Source organism: Bos mutus, chromosome 5 (genome assembly GCF_027580195.1).
Source record: "Bos mutus isolate GX-2022 chromosome 5, NWIPB_WYAK_1.1, whole genome shotgun sequence".
Classification (NCBI taxonomy): domain Eukaryota; kingdom Metazoa; phylum Chordata; class Mammalia; order Artiodactyla; family Bovidae; genus Bos; species Bos mutus.
In genome coordinates this window covers 57,863,751-57,888,023 of record NC_091621.1, presented here as the reverse complement: position 1 = coordinate 57,888,023, position 24,273 = coordinate 57,863,751, and the positions used below count along the sequence as shown (strand labels likewise).

The following is a 24,273-nucleotide window of genomic DNA, read 5'->3' as shown; positions in this document are numbered from 1 at the left end:
TCCGTCCATGGGATTTTCCAGACAAGAGTACTGGAGTGGGTTGCCATTGCCTTCTCCGAAGGGCACATTAACCACACATAAATAAACTGACCTTCAAAATTGAAAACAGTTCTATCCTATATCAACAGTTCTATAAAACAGTTCTATCCTATCATATAGGATAGTCCTATCCTATATGCTTGTGTGGGTGCTCAGTCGCTAAGTTGTGTCCAATTCTTTGTTAGCTTACAGACTTCAGAGTGACAGGCTCCTCTATGCACGGGATTTTCCAGGCAAGAATACTGAAGTGGGTTGCCATGCCCTCCTCCAGGGGATCTTCCCAACCCAGGGACTGAACCTCCATCTCCTGTGTCTCCTGCAATGGCAGGTGGATTCTTTACCACTGAGTCATTTGGAAAGCCCAGTATATCAAGTGGTACTGTGCATTTAAAACTACCATGTACCATACTCTAGGGCTTGCTGTTCAGCAAGAAATATGAGACAATTATTATTGGTCAAAGTTAATGTATAAGCAGATAAATTTGTTTATTAAAAATTATTTACTCACTATATCCACAAGAGTAGTTAGGACTTGTTTTAAGTTACAGGCAAAACTGGAAATAAACCTAAGGATTCCTGCTATGTAACCTTGAATGTTTGCACACATGAGACTATGCTCATGGATTTTGTTAATAATACCATCTGCTCAGAAACTATTTTAAAATCGACTTTGCATAGGAATATATTAACACAGCCCATCATGTATATGTATACAGTAATAAAGGGGTTAAAGAACTCTTCAAAAGAAGTTGAGAAGTAAATTAAGAAGTGAAAGTTTGTGGTGCTTTTCATCACCAAAAGTCAGGTCTATCATTCTAAGTCAATGATTTTTTAATTACCTGTATGATAACCCCAGAGTTCAAAGGAATGCAAATTTATTGTCATCTCAAACAAAAGTCTTATGTTATGACAGGGGAAGCCTATTTTCTAATATGTACCCAGCAAAATTTGAACTGTGATCACTGGGTAAACTAATGCTTTTGAAGTTTAGGTTTTACTAATTATTTTAACTTAATTTAAAATTTCAATAACAACTAAGGCATCTCACCTGATTACTGGTATCTCAAATAGCTATCATCCAATTTAAAAATTCTTTACTATTTGCTATGGTTTGAATGTTTGAGTCCTCCCTCCATCCCATATATGTTGAAATTCTAACCTCAATGTGATGGTATTAAGAGGTGAAGCCTTTAGGGGTTAATAACAGCCTCTAGAGAACTAACTAGCCTGTTCCACTATGTGAGAACACAGTGAGAAAGCATCCTCTATGTACCAGGAAGCAGGCTCCCACCAGACATGGAATCTGATGCACCTTGATCTTGAACCACCCTCTAGAACTGTGACAAATAAATTTCTTTTATTTATAAGCCATCCAGCTTATGGTAATTTGTTATAGCAACTTGAACTAGACTGACAGTATTTCTGATTTATTTATTGGATGACATAGCACTTATTTCCTAAAAACATAAATACCTTTCTTAATACTATTAAAATACAGTATCAAGTTACATATATTTAAATATAAAGTGAAAGTCGCTCAGTCGTGTTAGACTGCCACCCCATCGACTGTAGCCGCCTGGCTCCTCTGTCGATGGAATCCTCCACGCAAAAATACTGGAGTGTGTTTTCATTTCCTTCTCCAAGGGCTTTTCCAACCCAGGGATTGAACCCGGGTCTCCTGCATTGCAGGCAGATTCTTTACCATCTGAGTCACCAAAGTAATTCTCAAATCAAGTATATAACGTGCAATCAGAAAAAGAAAACTTGTCAACAAACGATGAGGTTGTCTTCCTTGTAAAACACGTAATTCCTGTCTTTCTGGGGGGGGAAAAAAAACGCACGGTGCTCTTTTCACTTGTTGGCAAAGTCAAAGAATTCAGTAATATATTGATAATATATTTTACGCTAACCAATATAGATGGATCATTGATCATGTAAGAAGCAAAAGTCACTCATATTCACACACACACACAAAAGACTATTTTGCTGGTTGAATATTCCATATTTAATAAGAGAAATCCACACACCCTCGAGTCCATCAACAAGTATTTATTAAACACCTACTACAAGTCCAACCCAATACTAGACGTTGAAGACAAGCTGGAGTGTGGTTCTTGCAGAACTGAGACTAGGCGATTGGGTTATTCGTCAGAAAATGATATTTCTTAAAGCAAACACATTGTTCCCTGTGTTCTGGGACGACAACCAGGCAATGACAGGTATAAGACTGCTTTAAAAACTGGGAGACAAAAAGCCTAAACGTAGCACAGAACGCAACTCCTCCGGTCCTCTCCTGTTGCTGGGCAGTGAACCAAACAAACGGCGCAGCCTGAGCCTGAGTGTACCTTTAAGACCTGGAGGGGAAACGGCCGGTCCGAGGAGAACGGTTGCAGCCTCATTTGCATAAGCACCCAAACACTGCTGACGTCACCGCGCCGAGTGCGGACCCCGCCTCGTCCTACTCCACTGTTTCTCCCCGAGGTGAGAGAATGGATCCGGGAGAACTCAGCGCCAGAGAGCGCGAGCCCGGGTTCCGCGCTCGCTGTGAACGCGCCACGCACGCCGCTTCTCTGCTCAACGGAAAGAGATTCCCGCCGCTGCGGCCTCTTGAGAGCGGGTGGGTCACACCTGTCCCCAGAACAGGTCGGACGTTTTTGATCCATTTATATTTACAAGGCGCGTTCCGACGTAAAGTCTCAAAACGGTCCTCTTGCCCAGGACACGCACAAACCCGCCGAGTTCGTGAAACGTAGAAACGGTCTGGGTTTCCAATCTCTGCCATCCTCTCCTTTAAATCCCAGCACCGACACCCTCAGCAACACCCTCTCCAGTTCCTGGAGGCGCAGAAACCCACAAGCTGTGCTTTTCTTGGGGAGCCGCGCGTGCCTGGTGCGGGAGAAAGGCCCCACTTTGGGACCATTTAACGCAGGATGCCTCGGGCAAAAGGGAGCGGGGGTCACGTGAAACCACCCCGCCTTAGGTAGTCGCCTTCAGCAGTTGCAAAAGCCCCCAAAAGCGAATGAGGAATGAGATTGGCTCCTCTCCCCGCCCCACCGCCCACCTGCACGAGGATCGGCTTCCAACTCACCTAGAACCTTGGAAGCGCCTTGCTCCACTCCGACCCTCGCAACTTTCCGACTGGCCCAGTCGGACCCCACCCTGCGGCCAGCCCTAATTTGACTTGGTAACAACTAGTCTCTCGGGGATGCTGCGGTCACAAGAAGGAAGGAAGGATGGCGGCACGTTTCGACCCATGTGCTTCCCCGTTACGCGCCGCTCCTAGCCCCCACTCCCCACCCTGACTGTGCACAGGTGCAGGACGCAGAGCCGGAAGGGTCGCCCGCCCGCCGAGCCCAGCTTGGCCCTCCCGGGGCTTTGGAGCCGTCCTGCCTCCCCTCACCCCCCGGACACATCCAGAGTCCTTCCCAGCATTCAGGCATCAATTCCGCTCGCTTCCCGGGTCCCGGGCTACAGGGTGCCTAGTGGTGAGCCCCACCCTACCTAAACCGTGCCCTCAGTGGTAGGAGCGTGTCCTCACCCTCAGGGTGCCTTGGCCGGGCGCCTCTGGGCTGTTTCCAAGTGCCGACAGTAGCAGCAGTGGCCAGAGAGTTGGGCCAGGTGGCTGTGACCCGCGGGCACGAGGAGCCGTCTGGAGAGCAGGCGCTGCTGGCCGAGGGCGGGCCCGGAGTCTGGGTGGAGGGGGGTCGCTGTCCTGCGGGCCGGGGCCAGGAGCGACTCGTGAGCGTCTGTGTGTCGGCCAGGGAGAGAGCACGGGATGCAGGCGCGCGGGTGCGTGCGCGCGGGTGTGTGTGTATGAGTGAGGGTGTGACGGAGGCGCCCACGTGCCCGGCCCGCCCGAGCTGCGGCCGCCGACAGGCTGCGGGGGAGGGAGAGGCTGCGGGCGCCAGGGGACACGAGGCAGGTCGCCCGGTCGGGCGCCGCACCTCCCCGCCCCGCCGCCTCCTGACGCAGAGGCCGCTGCGGCTGCCTCGCCGCGTCCTCGCTGCCCTCCGGGCGGGGGCGGGATGGACTCGGGGAAAGCCGGCTGCAAAGCAAAACAAAACAAGTCCCGCCCTGCCATCCCTCCCGTCCTTGCCCAACCCATGCAACCGAGAGGATGGGCACCACTTGCCCGCCCCCCTCTCCCCACCACCACCCAGCCTTTGTCTCAGCCGGGATAACAATAGAAATGGTCCTACCTCACACCCTTTGAATGTTCTCCGAATGTCGGCGACCGGACTGGAAGCAGTGAGTGACCCAAAGAACCCTTTTTCCCTAGCTTTCTCGCCAAGCCGGTCATTTACATCTTTCACACAGGAAAACACTCTGGGCATTTGCTTCTCCATCAGGCGGTGGCTTGATAGCGCTCAGGGATTCTGGCCAAATTACGGCTTTTTAAGGGAGCCGGTGTTCACCGTATGTAGGTTCCTTAGCATCCTGTTTGTTTCCAAGGGGTCTTATTATGAGATGAAGCCTGAATCATCTCTCTTAGCAATGAAGACATACTAATGAAGCCACGTGGAGAATTCCTAAAATATACATCACTGAGCACAAAAGCCTAGCCTACTTTTGAAAATGGCTGAATCTTCCCCTAGGCAGAACATATACTCTAGAGATTAAATTTTAGGTCCCTGAAACTTTAAAATTTGAAAGAAATGCAAAATGAACGTAAAATATGCTGCAAGGGTTTAGTGTCTTGGCGAAGGACATTTCCCTCTTCTAGGTGATTGATATTACCATTAAAAAGAAAAGAAAAGAAAACTTTGTGTACTTTTAGGCCTTCCAACAATCCTCAGATTTTAACGGTTTATATCCAATTAAGATTGAATTAAATAATAAGGCCATTACAGACAGGTTTCTCATGCAGTAAAAAATCTCCTGGAAAGAAATCACAAGACCTAAATTTCAAGTCAGAACATTGCTACTAATCCTCAGCTTTTAATGCAGCCAAGACAGCTGTTTCTCAGTCTCTTCCAAGCCTACCTTTATTTTTTTTTAAGAAAAATTAAATTAGATTTGATTTTCTGGATGCCCTTCCTCTGACATGGATAAAGAAACACTCTGATAGATGCCTCACAGGAAAAGCTAAAAAGAGTTACAATAAAAATCTTACAAAACATCTTGCAAAACTTGCTTTTACTTCACATGTTGGTGACAGGCAAATATTTATGTTGATATATATCATATATATACATATATATAAATTGAAATGTAGTACAAATAATACCAATAACAACTGAGAAGAATTTAAGAAAATAAGTAGAGCTATGTTCTGCATAATCAGGATTAGGCATATCTATGGGAAACAAAGTTTTCTGTATGCTTCCAGGGATAGTTTATGGTAATACCAGGAAGACCTTTTTTATCCTACTAGTATTCCCCTCCCCACACATTTACACTGATGTGTGACACCTATCGCAAATGCAAAAAAATGATTGGTAATTTTATGTCTTGAAGCCAATGAGAAAGTTGGTATTGAGTTTCCCACTAAGCACTGGGGGGGCTTAAAAATAGCTTATTTAATCTTCTCAATTAATTAATGAGGTGATTTTTCCTAATTTATCGATTAGACACAGGTGATGCCCAAAGAAAAAAATGTATTGCAAAAAGTCACACAGTTAGTTCAATAGCAGAATAGATATTTAAACCCAGATCTAGCTGGCTTTTTCCCCTGCCCCCCCCCCAAACAATAGAATGGGAAAGATGGGAGAATTCTTCGAGAAAATTAGAGATACCAAGGGAACATTTCTTGCAGAGCTGGGCTCAATAAAGGACAGAAATGGTATGGACCTAACAGAAGCAGAAGATATTAAGAAGAGGTGGCAAGAATACATAGAAGAACTGTACAAAAAAGATCTTCACAACCCAGGTAATCACGATGGTGTGATCACTCACCTAGAGCCAGACATCCTGGAATGCGAAGTCAAGTGGGCCTTAGGAAGCATGACTATGAACAAAGCTAGTGGAGGTGATGGAATTCCAGTTGAGCTCTTTCAAATCCTGAAAGATGATGCTGTGAAAGTGCTGCACTCAATATGCCAGCAAATTTGGAAAACTCAGCAGTGGCCACAGGACTGGAAAAGCTTACTGTTCATTCCAATGCCTAAGAAAGGTAATGCCAAACAAAGCTCAAACTACGGCACAATTGCACTCATCTCACATGCTAGTAAAGTAAGGCTCAAAATTCTCCAAGCCAGACTTCAACAGTATGTGAACCATGAACTTCCAGATGTTCAAGCTGGTTTTAGAAAAGGCAGAGGGACCAGAGATCAAATTGCCAACATCCGCTGGATCATGGAAAAAGCAATAGAGTTCCAGAGAGACATCTATTTCTGCTGTATTAACTATGCCAAAACCTTTGACTGTGTGGATCAAAATAAACTGTGGAAAATTCTGAAAGAGATGGGGATACCAGATCACCTGACCTGCCTGCTTAGAACTGGGTATGCAGGTCAGGAAGCAACAGTTAGAACTAGATATGGAACAACAGAATGGTTCCAAATAGGTAAAGGAGTACATCAAGGCTGTGTATTGTCAACCTGCTTATTTAACTTATATGCAGAGTATATCCTGAGAAATGCTGGGCTGGTTGCAGCAGAAGCTGGAATCAAGATTGCCGGGAGAAATAGCAATAACCTCAGATATGCAGATGACACCACCCTTATGGCAAAAAGTAAAGAAGAACTAAAGAGCCTCTTGATGAAAGTGAAAGAGGAGAGTGAAAAAGTTGGCTTAAAGCTCAACATTCAGAAAACTAAGATCATGGCATCTGGTCCCATCTCTTCATGACAAGTAGATGGAAAACAGTGGAAACAGTGTCAGACTTTATTTTTTGGGGCTCCAAAATCACTGCAGATGGTGATTGCAGCCATGAAATTAAAAGACACTCCTTGAAAGGAAAGCTATGACCAACCTAGATAACATATTAAAAAGCAGAGACATTACTTTGCCAATAAAGGTCCATCTAGTCAAGGCTATGGTTTTTCCAGTGGTCATGTATGGATGTGAGAGTTGGACTGTGAAGAAAGCTGAGTGCCGAAGAATTGATGCTCTTGAACTGTGGTGTTGGAGAAGACTCTTGAGAATCCTTTGGACTGCAAAGGAGATCCAACCAGTCCATTCTAAAGGACATCAGTCCTGAATATTCATTGGAAGGACTGATGTTGAAGCTGAAACTCCAATACTTTGGCCACCTGAAGGAAGAGCCGACTCATTTGAAAAGACCCTGAAGCTGGGAAAGATTGAAGGCAGGAAGAGAAGAGGCAACAGAGGATGAGTTTGTTGGATGCCATCACTGACTCAATGGACATGAGTTGGGGTAAATTCTGGGAGTTGGTGATGGACAGTGATGCCTGGCATTCTGCAGTCCATGGGGTCGCAAAGTTGGGACACAACTGAGTGACTGAACTGAACTGATGTGGTTTTTTTTTTCTTTTTATTATTCATTTATGTAAGCCTTTAGTGAAGGTACAGATTTTAAGAGAAGGAAAATGTAGAATTACTACAGGGTTAGGCACTTTAGAAAGAAGAAGTGGAGCAGGGGTGTAAAGATTCCAGAAGGAGATCCTGGGAACTGCAGTCACGGAGGTGAACAGTATCATTTAAAAAAATTTTAACAACAAAATCCTTCAAAAATTTGCTGTTCGATTGCTAATATCTTTTCACTAACAGTTACTGAGTGCTTTCTCTTGTCGTACAGTAGGAATATGACTACCCCATAGGACTGGTGTGAGAGGAAGAGGCAGAACACAAATGGGGACGAGCAGAACATGGAAGATTTCAACCTACAGGTAAAGGGAGACTCACTTTTATGGCCACACTGTGTGCTTTTAATCATTCTATTTATTTACTTATTTATTGCTGGCTGTCCTGGGTCCTTGTTGCTGTAAGGGCTTTTCTCTAGCTGCAGCAGGCAGGGGCTCCTCTCTAGCTGTGGAACCTGGGCTTCTCATGGCCGTGGCTTTTCTTGCTGTGGAGCACAGGTTCTAGGGCACGCAGGCTTCGGTGGCTGCAGCACGTGGGCCCAGGAGTTTTGGCTCCTAGGCTCTAGAGCACAGACTCAAGAATTGTGTTGCCCAGGCTAACTTGCTCCCAGGCATGTGGGATCTTCCCAGATTGGGGAATCAAACTCACACCACTGCATTGGCAGGTGGATTCTTTACCCCCGAACCACCAGGGAAGCCCACCATTCTGTATTCTTATATATTGGTAAGTATTGATTTGATGTTGAGTATGTGCCTTTGGAATGTGTAGAATAATTAATATGCCTATTTTTTTTAAACCCTTACACCAACCTTATGATGTAGATACACTGCAGAAGAAAAACCTGAGACTTAGGCTGTCTAAATTCACGTAGTCTGGAGGCATCTGCTAGATACAGTAAATAAATACCTGCCTGTATCCAAATCACCTTCTGAATTTGACACCTACTTTTAAGCAATTAATATGATACTTCTCATTTTAAAAAGTAATAAAAGGTCTGAAAAAGAAAATAAGTGAGTCTTCTCTTAAGCATGTGGGGAGTATATGTGGGGAGAGGAATCTTGACTTGCCACAGCTTTCTACCATAGTATTTTTAAAACCAAATCTCAAAATGACAATATTATGCAAAAACTCCCAAGTTCAGAAAAACAATTCAAAGATTATTTTTATAAGTTTTAAAAGCTCAATACTAAAGGAAAATATTGAAATCATTTCACATCATAAGAGTATATTCATTTTCAAAATTCTGCCTTTTGGCAGGACACAATGCCAGTTAACATAGAACAATTGTTTAATTGTTTAATTAAAATTTTAATAATTTAGAATTATTTATAATTCAAAGATCCATGCACTGTCGGGCCATTGAAGAGAAGAATCTTAATAGCAACTCAGACCAGTAAGCCTTTTAATGGCTTAACTAAGGATGTAAATGGTGTCCCACAAGACAGTGCAAAGGACGCAGTTCTCACAAGATTCATCCATTCATTCCCAAGGATGGTCTGACAAATTAAAGGTTTTCACTTTATAAGAGGAAACAACAATTCAAGAAAAATATTGACATTAATTCACATCATGAGATTATATTAATCCATCTTCTATTGTTGGGGAGGAGGAATTTTTCTACCTTTCTACATTCTTTAGCATTTTGTGGAAATTCTATTCTTCATCCTAATAAAAATTTTATTCTTTACCCTCCATACCAAATGTTATTTGATATATAGTCTATAGTCTCAAAATGTTTATAAAATAAAGTCTGCACAATTCCCAAATTCCTATTGAAAATTCTGTTGATCCTAAGTGTTTATGACTGATGAGGGACTGAGAGGTAAAAAGCAAGGCAATTAACCAGGTTATCTGATCTCTGTATGAGGAGAGGAGGGGCTAACTGAATTCATAAATGTCAAAGCAATCAAATCAAATTTTTTAAACAATTGCTTAAACGGTAGACAAGGATCAAATTACTACTATTTCTACATTTTGTAGATAAAGCCATAATGACTCTGACACCTGAAAATACCAAAAACATTATCACTTTATAAATTTTTTTTTCTATGGAATGTGGAATCTTAGTTCCTCCAGCAGGGATTTATCCCACATCAGTGGAAGTATGGAGCCTTAACCACTAGACCTCCAGGGAAGTCCCTTAAGTTACTTTTTAATCATAAATTTCTTTTACATAATATTATACTTCTAAATAGTATATATATATATATATATATATATATATATATATGGACAAAGAATGTCACCTGCCATTTTAGTAAACAAAGAATGTGTGCCTGCTCAGTCAATAAACTGTGTTTGATTCTTTGTGATCCCATGGACTCTAGCCCACCAGGCTCCTCACAATCCAAGGGATTCTCTAGGCAAGAATATTGGTGTGGGTTACCATTTTCTTCTCCAGGGGATCTTCCTAACCCAGGAATCAAACCCATATCTCCTGCTTGGCAGATGGATTCTTTACCACCATGCCACCCAGGAAGCCCCAAAACAGAGAATATCACCTGCTAATCCAATAAACAATATATGTTGTCCACCATCGATCCATCAGTCTTTGCAGCAGCCCTTCAGTGGTGCCCCCGGGGGCAGTTCAGGATGGAGGAAAATCAGGATAGTGGCTCTGTATAGTTGAGATGCATATCTAAGGAATAATGCCAATGACCCTGGACTCTTGTGTCTTCCTATACATTGTTGTTTTTCAGTCGATAGGTCCTGTCTGACTTTTTGCAGCTCCATGGACTGCAGCACACAAGGCTTTCTCATCCTTCACTATCTCCCAGAGTTTGCTCAAATTCATGTCCATTGAGTTGGTGATTCTGTCCAACCATCTCATCCTCTGTTGTCCCTTTCTCCTCTTGCCTTCAATCTTTCCCAGCCTTAGGGTCTTTTCCAGTGAGTCAGCTCTTCGCATCTGGTGGCCAAAGTATTGGAGCTTCAGCTTCAGCATCAGTTCTTCCAATAAATATTCAAGGTTGATTTATCCTTTAGGATGGACGGATTTGATCTCCTTGTTGTCTCAAGAGTCTTCTCCTGCATCACAATTCAAAATCATCAATTCTTTGGCATTCAGAGTTCTTTATGGGCCATGTACATGACTCCTGGAAAGACCATTCCTTTTTCCACGGAATCTTCCTTACCCAAGGATCAAACCCAGGTCCCATTTCAGGAAGATTCTTTACCCTCTGAACCCCAGGAAGCTCCCTTTCACATACATGGAAAAGCACTAAAAATCAGTAACTTGAGAAGTCTGTCTTCTGTGATTAGCAGTAATCTTTTGATGTTTGACTACAAGATGTTTTTTTCAGCAAAAACTCCTATATATGCTGGCTTTTTTTCCTTTTGAAACAGTTCTTCACAATATCTGAAAAGTTGTCTCCCAGGCTATAGTGCTCTGTGAAGTCCCTGGAAAAACATCAGTCAGTCAGTTCAGTTCAGTCGCTCAGTCGTGTCCGACTCTTTGCGACCCCATGAATCACAGCACGCCAGGCCTCCCTGTCCATCACCAACTCCCAGAGTTCACTCAGACTCACGTCCATCGAGTCAGTGATGCCATCCAGCCATCTCATCCTCTGTCATCCCCTTCTCCTCCTGCCCCCAATCCCTCCCAGCATCAGAGTCTTTTCCAATGAGTTAGCTCTTCGCATGAGGTGGCCAAAGTACTGGAGTTTCAGCTTCAGCATCATTCCTTCCAAAGAACACCCAGGGCTGATCTCCTTCAGAATGGACTGGTTGGATCTCCTTGCAGTCCAAGGGACTCTCAAGAGTCTTCTCCAACACCACAGTTCAAAAGCATCAATTCTTCGGCGCTCAGCTTTCTTCACAGTCCAACTCTCACATCCATACATGACCACTGGAAAAACCATAGCCTTGACTAGACGGACCTTTGTTGGCAAAGTAATGTCTCTGCTTTTCAATATGCTATCTAGGTTGGTCATAACTGATAATTTTAGGTTGTACATTTTTCTTCAGTTGACATATATGTCAGGTATTATGCCCAGGCATTAATTTGGGTTGACAGCTATGTAGTGATCTAAAACCAAAATATTTTATAGTATTCGTTTTACATTTCATGTCTTTTCTGCTTTTTCTTTGATTCATTTCAAAATCTCACTACAGATTTATTCAAATCTCATCATCTAAATTCTGTATTATTATTTTAATACAATAACAATACCTGCTCATTGAATAAGTGTAAAACTATGAATACGTAAATGGTAAGAAGTTAAAAAGTTAAAGCCCTGTGTTTAAGTTTCTTTTCCTTTCCATCAATTCTACAGGCTAGTAGTAAATATTGTTAACTATTTGATATATGTTCTTACAAAATTTCCTTTCCTCCTCTCCAGTCTCTTCCTCTCTTTCTCTCTGTCTATACACATGTCTATATATACATATGATATGCAAATATATAGTTTTGTTTATTTTTATTAGTGTTGTTGTTTTATAAAATTTGACAAATGACTGCTTTTCTCATTGAAACATAGCCAGAAAAACTCAAGAAGACTAGATTGGTGCTGGAATTCTATTAAATTAAGATGACAGTTAGGGCTTCCCAGATGGCACTAGTGGTAAAGAACCTGCCTGCCAGTGCAAGAGACATAAGAGACATGGGTTCTATCCCTGGGTCGGGAAGATCCCCTGGAGGAGGGCATGGCAACCCACTCCAGTATTCTTGCCTGGAGAATCCCATGCACAGAGAAGCTTGGTGGGCTACAGTCCATAGGGTTGCAAAGAGTTGGACACAACTGAAATGACTTAGCAAGATGACAGTTAAGTACTTAGGTCACCTATGCTGAAATCAGTGGTTCTCTTTTATAAAAGTAAATGCTTACAGTTTTCTTTTTAGCAACCCCTTTTCCATTTTCTTTATTGTTTTTTCTTTATAAATGTTAATGGTTAGGGCTCTGTCCTTGGTCCTTACATCTTTTTTTCTTTCCATGCTCTCCCTGGATGATTTCACTCGCCTACATTTTCTTTCATCTTTGACTTAAATAATGGTGATATTAAAATATTTAATTTTCTGTGAGTAATCATCTATAACTGGTTACTTCTGCCTCAGCCTCTTGTTCTAGGATTCTCTCATCGGTGTCTTATTCTTGAATAGATGTTAGCTGTTCTTCTTAGGGTGAATGAAGTCGGGAATGACTTATGTTACCATCTCTTTGTCATCCCTTTCCTAAGTTTCCTATTTCTTACTGAGTACATTTTGGTGACTTAGTTCTTTTAAGTTGTTCTTTTATTTTTTTTTTTTATTTTTTAGTGTGTTGTGTTAAGTTTGTTAGTATTTTTTTATTTTAAATTCTAGATTATACTTGTAGATATATATACTTTTCCTTAGTATTGTTTATTTCAACCTTTTCTTTTTTCTAATCAATTTTTCTAAACATTTGTCTGCTAGTCCTTTCAAAGAGTCAACTTTTGATATTGTTGGCAATGTATTTTTTTTGTTGTTGCTTTTTTGTGATTTTTCTTTTCCCACATTATTGACAGATTTCTTATGTGTGTCTCTTTCTTGCTTTTGGATTTCAACAACTATGGTTGTATTTTAGCTTGTAGATTGCTTCAATATTATAATTTACTCTGTAAGTACAGCTTTAGTTGCAAGCTACTAACAACTTGCATGTCAAGCAGTATAGCACATGCAGATTCCCAAATTCACAGAGAATTTAAAGAAGCCACTGTATTGGCTGTGTGAACTGAGCGTGGTGATTTCACCTTACTCTGTACTATTGGCAAACCATAAGAATCAGTACAAGGAAGGCGATTCTTAGAAATGCAGTGCTCACCCTTTTGTGGAAGTAATAGTGGTATCATATTGAAAACAGCCAATCCAGCATATAGCATTCCTATCCAAATTGAATTTTTTATGAGTTTCCTTCTCTATGTGTGATATTTTTGTTAGGTGTTATTATGGCTATGCTGATTTTACAAAATGAATTGGGAAGATTTTATGTTTTGCTAAATTGTTGACTAGTGTAAATATATCTCCTTGAATGTATCTCTCCTTTGAAAGGTTGAAATGAATCAGCTTGTAAAGCCATCTGGGCCCAATTATCTTTTAGAGGTAATTCTTTCACATTATTTCCTAGAGCTTCTAAAAAAATCTTCCTATATAGGTTTTCTTCTTTGTCTTTATTTACTTTGAGGAAAAAAAAAATAGAGACTCTTCTTTAACTAAATTTTAAACAAGAGTTGTGCATACTAAAACAGTATTTATGGAGTACTTTAAAATCTGTTTTCTAGCTATGTTTGTGATAGAGAGTCTGCTGCACAACTAGTCATTCAGTAATGACACAACACGTGTTTATTTCTCACTCATATTACACTTCAGCAATTGCAGTTTGCTCCAGTCTGCTTGACTATGTTCAGTTTTGCTCCATGTCTTTTCATTCTAGGACCTTGCCCGAAGAAGCAAACCTTATATGGAATATACCTGTTCTCTTAGAAAAAGGGAAGACAAGAGGCCAATGCAATTGCAAATAGAACTTCTGTTTAGATGTGGCATGTGTCACATCACTTACTTTTCATTGTCCGAAACAAATCGGGTGTGACTCTTCTTGATCTGGAGACGCAGAGGAGGGGAAGTGGTAATCCAGCCTTCCCTGTGTGACTCAACACAAATCCAACATATGATGGTGGAACAGGAACAAGACAACTATGATAAACACTGCCATTCAGAGTAGTCAGTAGTCCAGAGAAGTTCTGAAACCTCACTGGGATAGCTTTGTAAAGTGTTCCTGGGCTCACTGAGGAAATGTTAGTGAGAGGTCATGGTCCTCCTCCTTAAAAGACATGTCCTTGCCATTCGTGCTCCATGGCTTCTGAGTGCCCCGCTCTTTAATTAATGTTTCCTTTTTCAGTATCATCCCTTGTCACATGTGAAATGGGAATTTTGGTGCCTGAAAAAGTCTGTCAACTTAATCAGACTGGTGGTACTTCTAGAAGTATAGTTCTCAATACAGTTTAAAAATTATTTGCTTCACTCTGTATAATAGTCAATTTATTCACTCTGTGTATAAATAGTCAATAGACTTACACTCTGTGTATAAATAGTCAAACACACAGTTCTTTTCAAGACATACCTTTCTCTTTAGATTTAATCATAGGTACTTTGAGTTTATCAGATACCTGTTGGATTAAGCCTTTGGTCTCTTTTCCCAGAGATATTTTGTCCAACTTAGAGCATCTGATGGGTGAAAGGCAAATTAATTATATCTGAGTTGGCTCAGCAGGTAAAGATTCCACCTGCAGTGTGGGAGACACAGGAGACTTGGGTTCCATCCCTGGGTCAGGAAGATCCCCTGGAGGAGGAAAATGGCAGCCCTCTCCAGTATTCATACCTAAAAAATCCCATGGACAGAGGAGCCTGGCAGGCTACAGTCCAAAGGGTCACTAAGAATCGGACATGACTGAGCAACTAAGCATGCACTAGTTTAAAACAAAAGGTATGGTGATCATTCTCTCACTTTTTTCACTGAAGTTACTCAAAACATTTTTTGTTTTGTTATTCCATTTACCAATTAGAGAAAGGAAAGTGCTATTGTGCTATATCTATAAGCCCTGCAAGTTCTGGAATTCCTGAGCTTTTTTTTTTTTTTTTTCTCTTCTTGAAAATAAGCCAGTTCTCTCCTAACTCAACTCTTCTTTGGCAGACAACTTATAAAATACAACTAAATCAACAAACTCATACCAATAACATTCTATTTTTAGAAACCTTCCCCCGGAACCCAGGTTCATCATGTTATTTCTTTATTAAATGATGGCATGTGACAGTTTTGTCAAATTTTTCGCCACTGTAGACTGTCAGTTGCCATTTTCCAATCTCTACTAATGTTCTACTGTTCATCCACCATCTGATCCCAACCAAACCTATGCTGTATATGTTGGTTTTTTGTTGGTGGTGGTGTTTTGCTTTGTTTTTCATTGACGGATTCTATTGATTTTTTTTTTTCAATTTCTTAACTTGCTAATTTTGGCTTTAATACTTTTGTTATATTCTCCTGTATTTATTGATCTGTTTTGTTTTTCTATTTCTCATTTTTAAATTCAGTTCACTTCAGTCACTCCGTCATGTTCGACTCTTTGTGACCCCATGAATTGCAGCACGCCAGGCCTCTCTGTCCATCACCATCTCCTGGAGTTCACTCAAACTCATGTCCATCTTGTCGGTGATGCCATCCAGCCATCTCATCCTCTGTCATCCCCTTTTCCTCCTGCCCCCAATCCCTCCTAGCATCAGAGTCTTTTCCAATGAGTCAACTCTTCACATGAGGTGGCCAAAGTACTGGAGTTTCAGCTTTAGCATCATTCCTTCCAAAGAAATCCCAGGGCTGATCTCCTTTAGAATGAACTGGTTGGATCTACTTGCCGCCCAAGGGACTCTCAAGAGTCTTCTCCAACACCACAGTTCAAAAGCATCAATTCTTCGGCGCTCAGCCTTCTTCACAGTCCAACTCTCACATCCATACATGACCACTGGAAAAACCATAGCCTTGACTAGATGACCTTTGTTGGCAAAGCAATGTTTCTGCTTTTCAATATGCTATCTAGGTTGGTCATAACTTTTCTTTCAAGGAGTAAGCATCTTTTAATTTCATGGCTGCAGTCACCATCTGCAGAGATTTTGGAGCCCCAAAAATAAAGTCTGACATAATGCCCAATTAATATCCCCCCCTTTTTTGAATAAGAAAAGGATCTCACTAGTTACAAAGTGATGCTGTCTTCAGCCTCTTTCTTAGTGTTGCTCCTCAGTGTTAGAGATTTTTCCCAGTTGCTCTTCTGCTTTCTGAAGTTGCTGTTTTCTGTATGACTTCCAGTCTAGCTGTTTTCACATTTATACTGTTTCAGAGTGTTTAAAAAAAAATGAAAGTGATAAGCTCTATCCCTGTTCACTGAGGACTTCACTCCTTGCTCTGCAAATTAGTGTGTGTTTAGGAAGTTCTGAAGGGCATAGCTTTATTATTTTGAAGTGATGCAACATTTTTAAGCAGAAAAAGAGTATCATTTGTACCTTCCTACATTATACCAAATTAAAATTCTTGAGTTTTTTAAAAGTGTCTTTCTTTAGTTTTCAACCCATATTCAGAAACTCCCTCTTTGAGATTCCCTTTGATAATTGCAGTCAGATTCAAAAAGGAATAGTTACCTGTGTTCACATTGTTGACCAAAAAGATGCACATCATGAGATTTGCGAGTGAGGTTTTATATGGGGTAAAATGAGGACTGCAGCCTGGGAAGACAGCACCTCGGGCAGCTCTGAGAGACTGCTCCAAAGAGTCATTTACGGAAAGGTCAATATAGAAGATTTTGGGGAACGGAGAGTTCAATGCAATCAAGCACTCATTTTACAAAAGTTTTGGCCAGTCCCGAGGAGCTGATGTCACCAGGAAGGGAGTTAGGGCTTTTCTAGATATGAGGAGACACAAGGATTGGGATCTTGAAATCAGTTTCTGAAAATACCTAACTACCTAAAGACCTATTCTACCAGTTTCCCTGGGGCACAGAGTGCCTCACTCTCCACCCTGAATTCCCTCAGGGAGTGTTGAAGGTCAGCAGCTGCAGCAGCAGAGGCAGGTGGCAGATGCCCTTGTTGTTATTCAGTCGCTGGCAAATGCTCTTGGCAAGTGCCAATTAGCAGTTGATAGGCAAACGCCAATTAGTAGTTGACAGGCACCCACCAATTTGTAGTTGACAGGCAAGTGCCAATTTGTAGTTGACAACATCATTGTCTACCCAGGAATCCTTCCTTGAGGATACTATACATGTTTAGTATGTGGCAGGTTTGAGCTGTGTATAATATATTAATGTTTTTTCGAGGCAGAGTCTTCACTGGTGGAGGAAGGTGATACAAATATGCAGTGCTGGAAGTCAAAGAAGACCAAAAAATGCAAAGAAAGCACCCTAATGTTGCAGTGAAATTGGTAGTATCAGAATTAACTCATCTTTAAATATAATTTAAATATATTAAATTCATGAAATTCTACTGGAAGGGCCTAGAAGCAAAGACACATGTAGCAAAGAACACATCTAGAAATAAGGTCTCAGTTTCTAAATATCATTCTGCACTCAAAAGAATCAGTGTTTCTGAAATGGCTAAATCTGAGACAAAGAAAATACAAAACGAGCTTGGAAGTATGTTGTGTCATAAGTGATCAAAAAGAGATAGGGACCTAGGAAAAGGAAATAACTATTTTAAAAGACTTCCAACTTGTTCAATATGAGGAATTTCAAACTTGAAAATTAATAATGACAGTCATGTAGTATAACATGACTGTTATAGAATTCTTATAGAATAAGAATACATAAATCCATACTTATAATAAATAAAGCAATAATATGAAAGAAGAAACAGTTTTTTCTTACAGTAAAAGGCCAAATACTGAATGTACCTGGAATAGGGACTTGGAAAATTACCATCCTGCAAATAGCAGAGTAATAATTAGAGTAAGATGATTTCTAGAACTAGTAGTTAAATTTTTTTCCAGTACTTGTTATGAAAACTTGCAAATATACAAAAAGTCTGAGGAAACTTCTAGTGAATGCTCATATACTCACCATTTAGATTCAACCATTAATATTTTACTATAGTTGTTTTTATCACAGATCAATTTATATTTCTACCATTCTACTTGTCCATAAATCTGTCTTATATTATTGAAACATCTCAATATAAATTGTATACATCAGTACATTTTTCCCCTAAGCACTTCAGCATAGATGTAATTCATTGGGATTCAATATACATTTATAGTTCTTTTTTGTTCTTTTGAGGTAAAACTTACATAAAAGAAAATTATCAAGAATTAGATATATCATTTGATGAGTTGTAACACAACCACTTGCCAAGACATAAAATACTGCAGAAAACATCACTCCAGAAAATTACATCTTTTCAGGTAAAACCCCTCCAAGCCATAGTTGTTCTCATTTTTCCAACATACATCCATTTTTACTTCTCTAAAACTTTATATAAATTAAACCACACTGTGCATGTGTGCTCAGCTGTGTCCAATTCTCTGTGACCCCATGGACAGGGGCCTGCAGGCTCCTCTGTCCATGGGATTGTCCAGGCATGAATACTGGAGTAGGTTGCCATTTCCACCTGCAGGGGATCTTTCAGAGCCAGGGATCAAAGCCCTGTCTCCTGAGTCTCCTGCACTGGCATGCAGATTCTTTACCCCAGAGCCACCTGGGGAGCCCAAATCACACCATAGTACTCTTTGTACTAAGTCTTTTTTTTCACTCAGAATAATACTTTTAAAATTCATCCATGTTATTGGAGTAGTTTATTTCTTTTTATTACTGAATAGTATTCTATTATATGAATATAAGTGTATAATGATTATCCATACTCCTATTGATGGATACTTGGACTATTTCTAATTTTGACTATTATGAATACATTTGCTATAATCATTTTTCGTACTGATTTTTATTGACATGTCTTTTCATTTCTCTTGGGTAAATTTTTAGGAATAGAATTCCTGTACCACATAGTAGGCATATGCTTAGTTTTATAGGAAACTGGATAAAAATTTCCAAAGTGATCTGGCATCAAAGTCTGTGTTCTTAACTACTATGCTGAACAGTTGAAATGGGCCTTGCTGGAAAAGTAGGATTTTTCCAAATAGAAAATTGAGGGAAGATATTTCTGATTAAGAGAGCAAACCATACACCTGTGAAGTGAATTTCACTCATGAGAGGGAATTGATGTGTTTGATATATTAAGAGATGAAATTGGAAAGGTAATTAAGTCATGTCCTAGAGATCTGCTTGATCACAATAATAAGGATTTATGAATTAATGCCATAAAAGATGGAAACCCATAGGAGTTTTATTTGTGTGTAGGGGGAGTAAACATTCATTCATTCATTCATTCATTCTCCACAATAAATATTTGCTGAATACTTAAGCATGCACAAGCACCTCAGTGGTCTTTGCAGTATTTTAATATGTGCTAAAGGTTTTAGATAGCACAATGTCAGGAAAGGAAAGAACATCTTTAAAAAACACTGAAAAGACAATTCCAATGGACTTTTTAGTTAACTGAACTTAGCCTCCTGAAAGAGGGTAAGAGCTTAACAGCAGTCAAAGCCTGGATAATTGGAAATTTTCTGTTGCTTTTAACCACGATAGAGAAGTTAAAAGACAGTCAAGTTAGTGCTACAAAGCTGAAAGCAGAATGACTTCTAAGCCAGGAACACAGTACTTCTGTTATATTCATAATACCAAATATAGCATTCTAAATGTAACAGAATTTAACTGTTCTTGACTTCTATATAGGAAAAAAAAAAAACTTACTTAAACTGCTCTGTAATAAGCATAGGACTTTTAATTTTAATTCTAAGTTGGTATACCATTTTCCAATTATTTTTATAAATTCTGTCAAATAATTTCTTATAATAGCTTTGTTTGTTGTAGGAAATATAGCCAAGAAGTTTATATTTCCTTTGAGACTAATGAAAATTAATGATTTTTAACACCGATTTCAGGGCTTTTTAAATTTAATAATGTATAAATATTGGTGTTTTTTTGGATTTAAGCCAAACTAATTTGCAGAACTTAAAGGTAGAGAGAGATATAATAGCATATCTTTCACAGAAAAGCAGGGTACAATCATATTTAATAATATAAGTTACTTTACTATTATGCCAATGAAGCATTTAAGGTTGTGTGTAACACATGAGAATTCAGAGTGAGTCAGAAAAGAATCTGTAGTCTTAGAACCACTCTACCAGCAATCTTTCTCTTCCATCATTTTCATACCACCTTATTCTGAGTCTAATTGTCACATTGTAATCTCTTAGTTATTTGCACATACTTTTCTTATAATACTTGAGCATTATATTTCCAACCCATCTAAGTAGATTCTCATATTAAATTCTATTTTTTTTCATCATTTAGATTCTCTTTATATTTGATAACGCTAGGGACCACCATTTAATGGTCCCTCTCCACCTCTCTGCACAGCTCTGTCAATTCCTGATTATGAAAAGTATGATAAAAGTCTCAATTTGAAATTATAGCAAGGCAGGAATAAATGCGAGGTCCTGAGGAGACTGGACTGGAAGGTAGTGCTCATTTTAAAATGTAGTGCTAATTTAAAAATAAAGTGAGGAGCACTGAATAAGCCAGTTACTGTCACAATGCTATAAACCCAAATCATTCCCAAGCCCAGTGGTTTAGAACTACAATTACCATCCTCATCACTTAGCTAAACTGGCCTGGTTCTATCAGTTCTAAGCTTCATTCAGGTCTTCTCTACATGTCTCTTAACCTACCTGGAACCATTATCTTCTAACGCGTGTTCTTTTCATGGCAAAAGGGCCGACAGAAACTTGATGTCTTTTAAGGACAGAATTAGAACTGGCACGCTATCACAACTGCCCACATTCTACCAAAGCAAGACACTTGGCCAAGCCCCATATAATGAAGCAGGGACGTTTTATTTCCGCGTAAGATTGGAAAGTGAAAGTGAAAGAAAGAAAATTGGGGAAAGGACTAAATATCATGAACAGTAATCTAATACAACCCAAGCACTTAAGCAACCTAAAATACTTTCTGTAACTAGACTTCTCTTTTTTGAGTTCCATACCTACATTATATATATTTACATACCTAGTTGTTCCCAGGTGTCTCAACTTCTATCTTTGACAATTCCAGTCTTGCCCAATGGCGTGTTTTAAGTATCTTTTATTTGTAGGCACAGACTCACCCAGTCTCTGACTCATCAATAATGAAGGCAATTTATTAGTCATTCCATTTATGTTGTTTTGCTATAGAAAGTAAATGTCACTGTGCCTGGGCTGGGACCTATAGGCTTGCTGAAAGCACTGACTGTTTTATCTCGAAAACATGTTTCAGGAGATGGGTAGTTTTTAAACTAGGATTCTGCGTCAGTTTTCCTAAGTCCCTAAGTTCTTTTCCAAAAGAGAGAGCATTAAATTTTATTATGAAGAATGCATTGTGTAGTATGGACATTTTAACAAGATAAATTCCAATCCATGAACTTAGAATGCCTGTTCATTTATTTATGCTTTCTTTAGTTTGTTTCATCACTGTCTCATAGTTTTCAGTGTATGGATCTTCACTTCCTTGATTGTATTTATTCTTAAGTATTCTATTCTTTTTGATACTGTTGTAATGGGATTTTTTAAATTTTCTTTTTTGGAAAGTTTATTGATAATATGTATAAATGCAACTGATTTGTATATTAATTCTGTATCCTGCAGTTTTACTAAATTGATTTATTAATTTCTATGTTTTTTTCCCAGTATCTTTACTGGAATCTTTAGGGTTTTCTATATGAGATAATGTCATCTACAAACAGAGACAATTGAGCTCCTTCCTTTTTTTATTTGGATGTTTGTTATTTCTTTTTCTTGCCTGATTGTTTTGACCTGAACTTCCAGTACCTTATTGAATAGGAGTGGTTAAAGAAGGCATCTTTGCTTTGTTTCTAATCTTAGAGAAAAAGATTTCTTCTTTTTACCATTGAATATGATGTTAGCTGGGGCTTCCCTCAGCAGTAAAGAATCTGCCTGCAGTGCTGGAGATGCAGGAGATGTGGGTTCGATCCCTAAGTCAGGAAGATCCCCTGGAGGAGAGCATGGCAACCCACTCCAGTGTTCTTGCCTGGAGAATCCCCTGGACAGTGCAACCTGGGGGGCTATAGTTCAGAGAGTAGCAAAGAGTCAGACATGACTGAAGTGACTGAGCACAACACATGATGTTAGCTGTTGGTTTGTCATGTATGCCCTTTATTATGTTGAGGTATATTTCTCATATACCTAATTTATTGAGAATTTTATCATGAATAGATATGGAGTTTTGTCAAATGCTTTTTGAGCATGCATTAAGATAATCTCATGATTTTTCTTCTTCATTCTGTTAATGTATTGTATCCCATTTTTTTGATTTGTGTATTTTGAAACATCATTGCTCCTCAGGGATAAGTCAGTCTTAATTATGATATATGTTTTTTTAAAAATGTATGGTAGGATTCATTGGAGAAGGAAATGGCAACCCACTCCAATGTTCTTGCCTGGAGAATCCCAGGGGCGGGGGAGCCTGGTGGGCTGCCGTCTATGAGGTCGCACAGAGTCGGACACGACTGAAGCGACTTAGCAGCAGCAGCAGCAGGATTCATTTTGCTAGTATTTTGTTGAGAATTTTTGCGTCTATGTTAATCAGTGTCTCAAGAAAACTGAAAACAAAATGTATATATATTTCTATACAACTGAACAAATTAAATGAAATTAAAAGTCAGTGAAAAATAAAGATGCATTGTTAGTATAATGACAAGGAACAAAACTATTCTCATTATCATTTATTTAAGCAATACATATATATTCAGACTCTAACTTGTGCTAGGAACTGTTCTAAATTCTAGACTTCAGAGGACTGAGAAAAAAGCATTTAGACAATAAGTTGACCTTGAATCTGGGAACAGAAGGAAAAACAAATTATAATGTCAGTAATAAAATAATTATGTTTTTATTTTTCAGTTTTAACATATCTACTCTGCAGCAAGTCCATATCCAAGTCTACAGTGTCAAAGTGCAGGTTTAAATAAAATCTATCAAAAATATCAAATTCTGTTCATCTTTGAATATTAAAAATTTATTTAATTATTTAAATTTATTAGAATAAAAAGTTCCTATATACTTGGACTTCCCTTGTGGCTCAGTCAGTAAAGAATTTGCCTGCAGTGCAGGAGACTTGGGTTCGATCCCCGGGTTGGGAAGATCCCCTGGAGAAGGAAATGGCAACCCACTCCAGTATCATTGCCTGGAAAATCTCATGGACAGAGGAGCCTGGTGAGCTGCAGTCCAAGGGGCCGCAAAGAGTCGGCACGACTGAGCGAATAACACTTACTTACTTCCTCTCTTATATACTTGGAATATTGGTGTTTTACCGTATACTAAATGCATGTTTGAAATGTCTGTGATATTAAATCATAGGAAAATTTTGCTTTATCTTTCCATTTTTAAATTCAAAATTGATCTCTGATTGCTTGAGAAATGACTGAATACAAAGGTACAACCAATTGTATGATACTAATATTTTACAGGCTTCCCTGATAGCTCAGCTGGTAAAGAATCGACCTGCAATGCTGGAGACCCCAGTTCGATTCCTGGGTTGGGAAGATCTGCTGGAGAAGGGAAAGGCTACCCACTCCAGTATTCTGGCCTAGAGAAGTCCATGGATTGTACAGTCCCTATTTTACAGAAAAATGTATGCAGATCAGATAAAAAGTAAATATAACAATATACTTTATTCCCTGTTTTAAACCTTATGCCAAAGTTGAATCCATTTTTATCTTCACCTTAAAGGATATGTTACTATATTACAGGGCATAAAATTCAGAAAGGAGGTCCTTACACATATAAATACAGCCATAGACCAATAAGCCCATCAATAATAAGAACTATCCTTTACTTTCAAAAGAACAGTCATTCATGGAACAAAAATAAAGTAACTTATACTCTGTAAACAACTAGATACATTTAATAGTTGGTTACTTTGTGGTTTGCAAAAGGTTGGCTCAGTCAATTAGAAGGAATAATTAGCTTCAGCATCAAAAGTAGCAAGTTTATTTTGTGGTACTTCTTTGTCTTTCTAAAGAAATGATTAAATATATTGCATTTAAAGTGGTAATACAAAAATGTGGCAACCTTACTATATTAATGAAAATTTATCATTTTGTAATAATATTAGTTTAAAAATAAAATGTATCTTTCAATATAGCACATA

The 24,273-nt window shown here is 39.3% G+C and overlaps 1 protein-coding gene and 1 long non-coding RNA gene across 2 annotated transcripts in view; one reads left to right on the top strand and one right to left on the bottom strand.

Moving 5' to 3' along the window:
- SLC6A15 (solute carrier family 6 member 15) overlaps positions 1-3,941 on the bottom strand; it is a 56,762-nt gene extending 52,821 nt beyond the window's left edge. The window contains exon 1 of the mRNA XM_005904043.3: positions 3,578-3,941. The gene's annotated coding sequence lies outside the window, so the exon portion shown is untranslated. The remainder of the gene's footprint in view (positions 1-3,577) is intronic.
- Positions 2,527-23,816, top strand: LOC138987838 (uncharacterized). The gene is made up of 3 exons (XR_011464127.1): positions 2,527-2,656; positions 7,739-7,829; positions 23,591-23,816. It is a non-coding gene; the product is annotated as an uncharacterized lncRNA (long non-coding RNA).
- Positions 23,817-24,273: the final 457 nt, after the last annotated feature.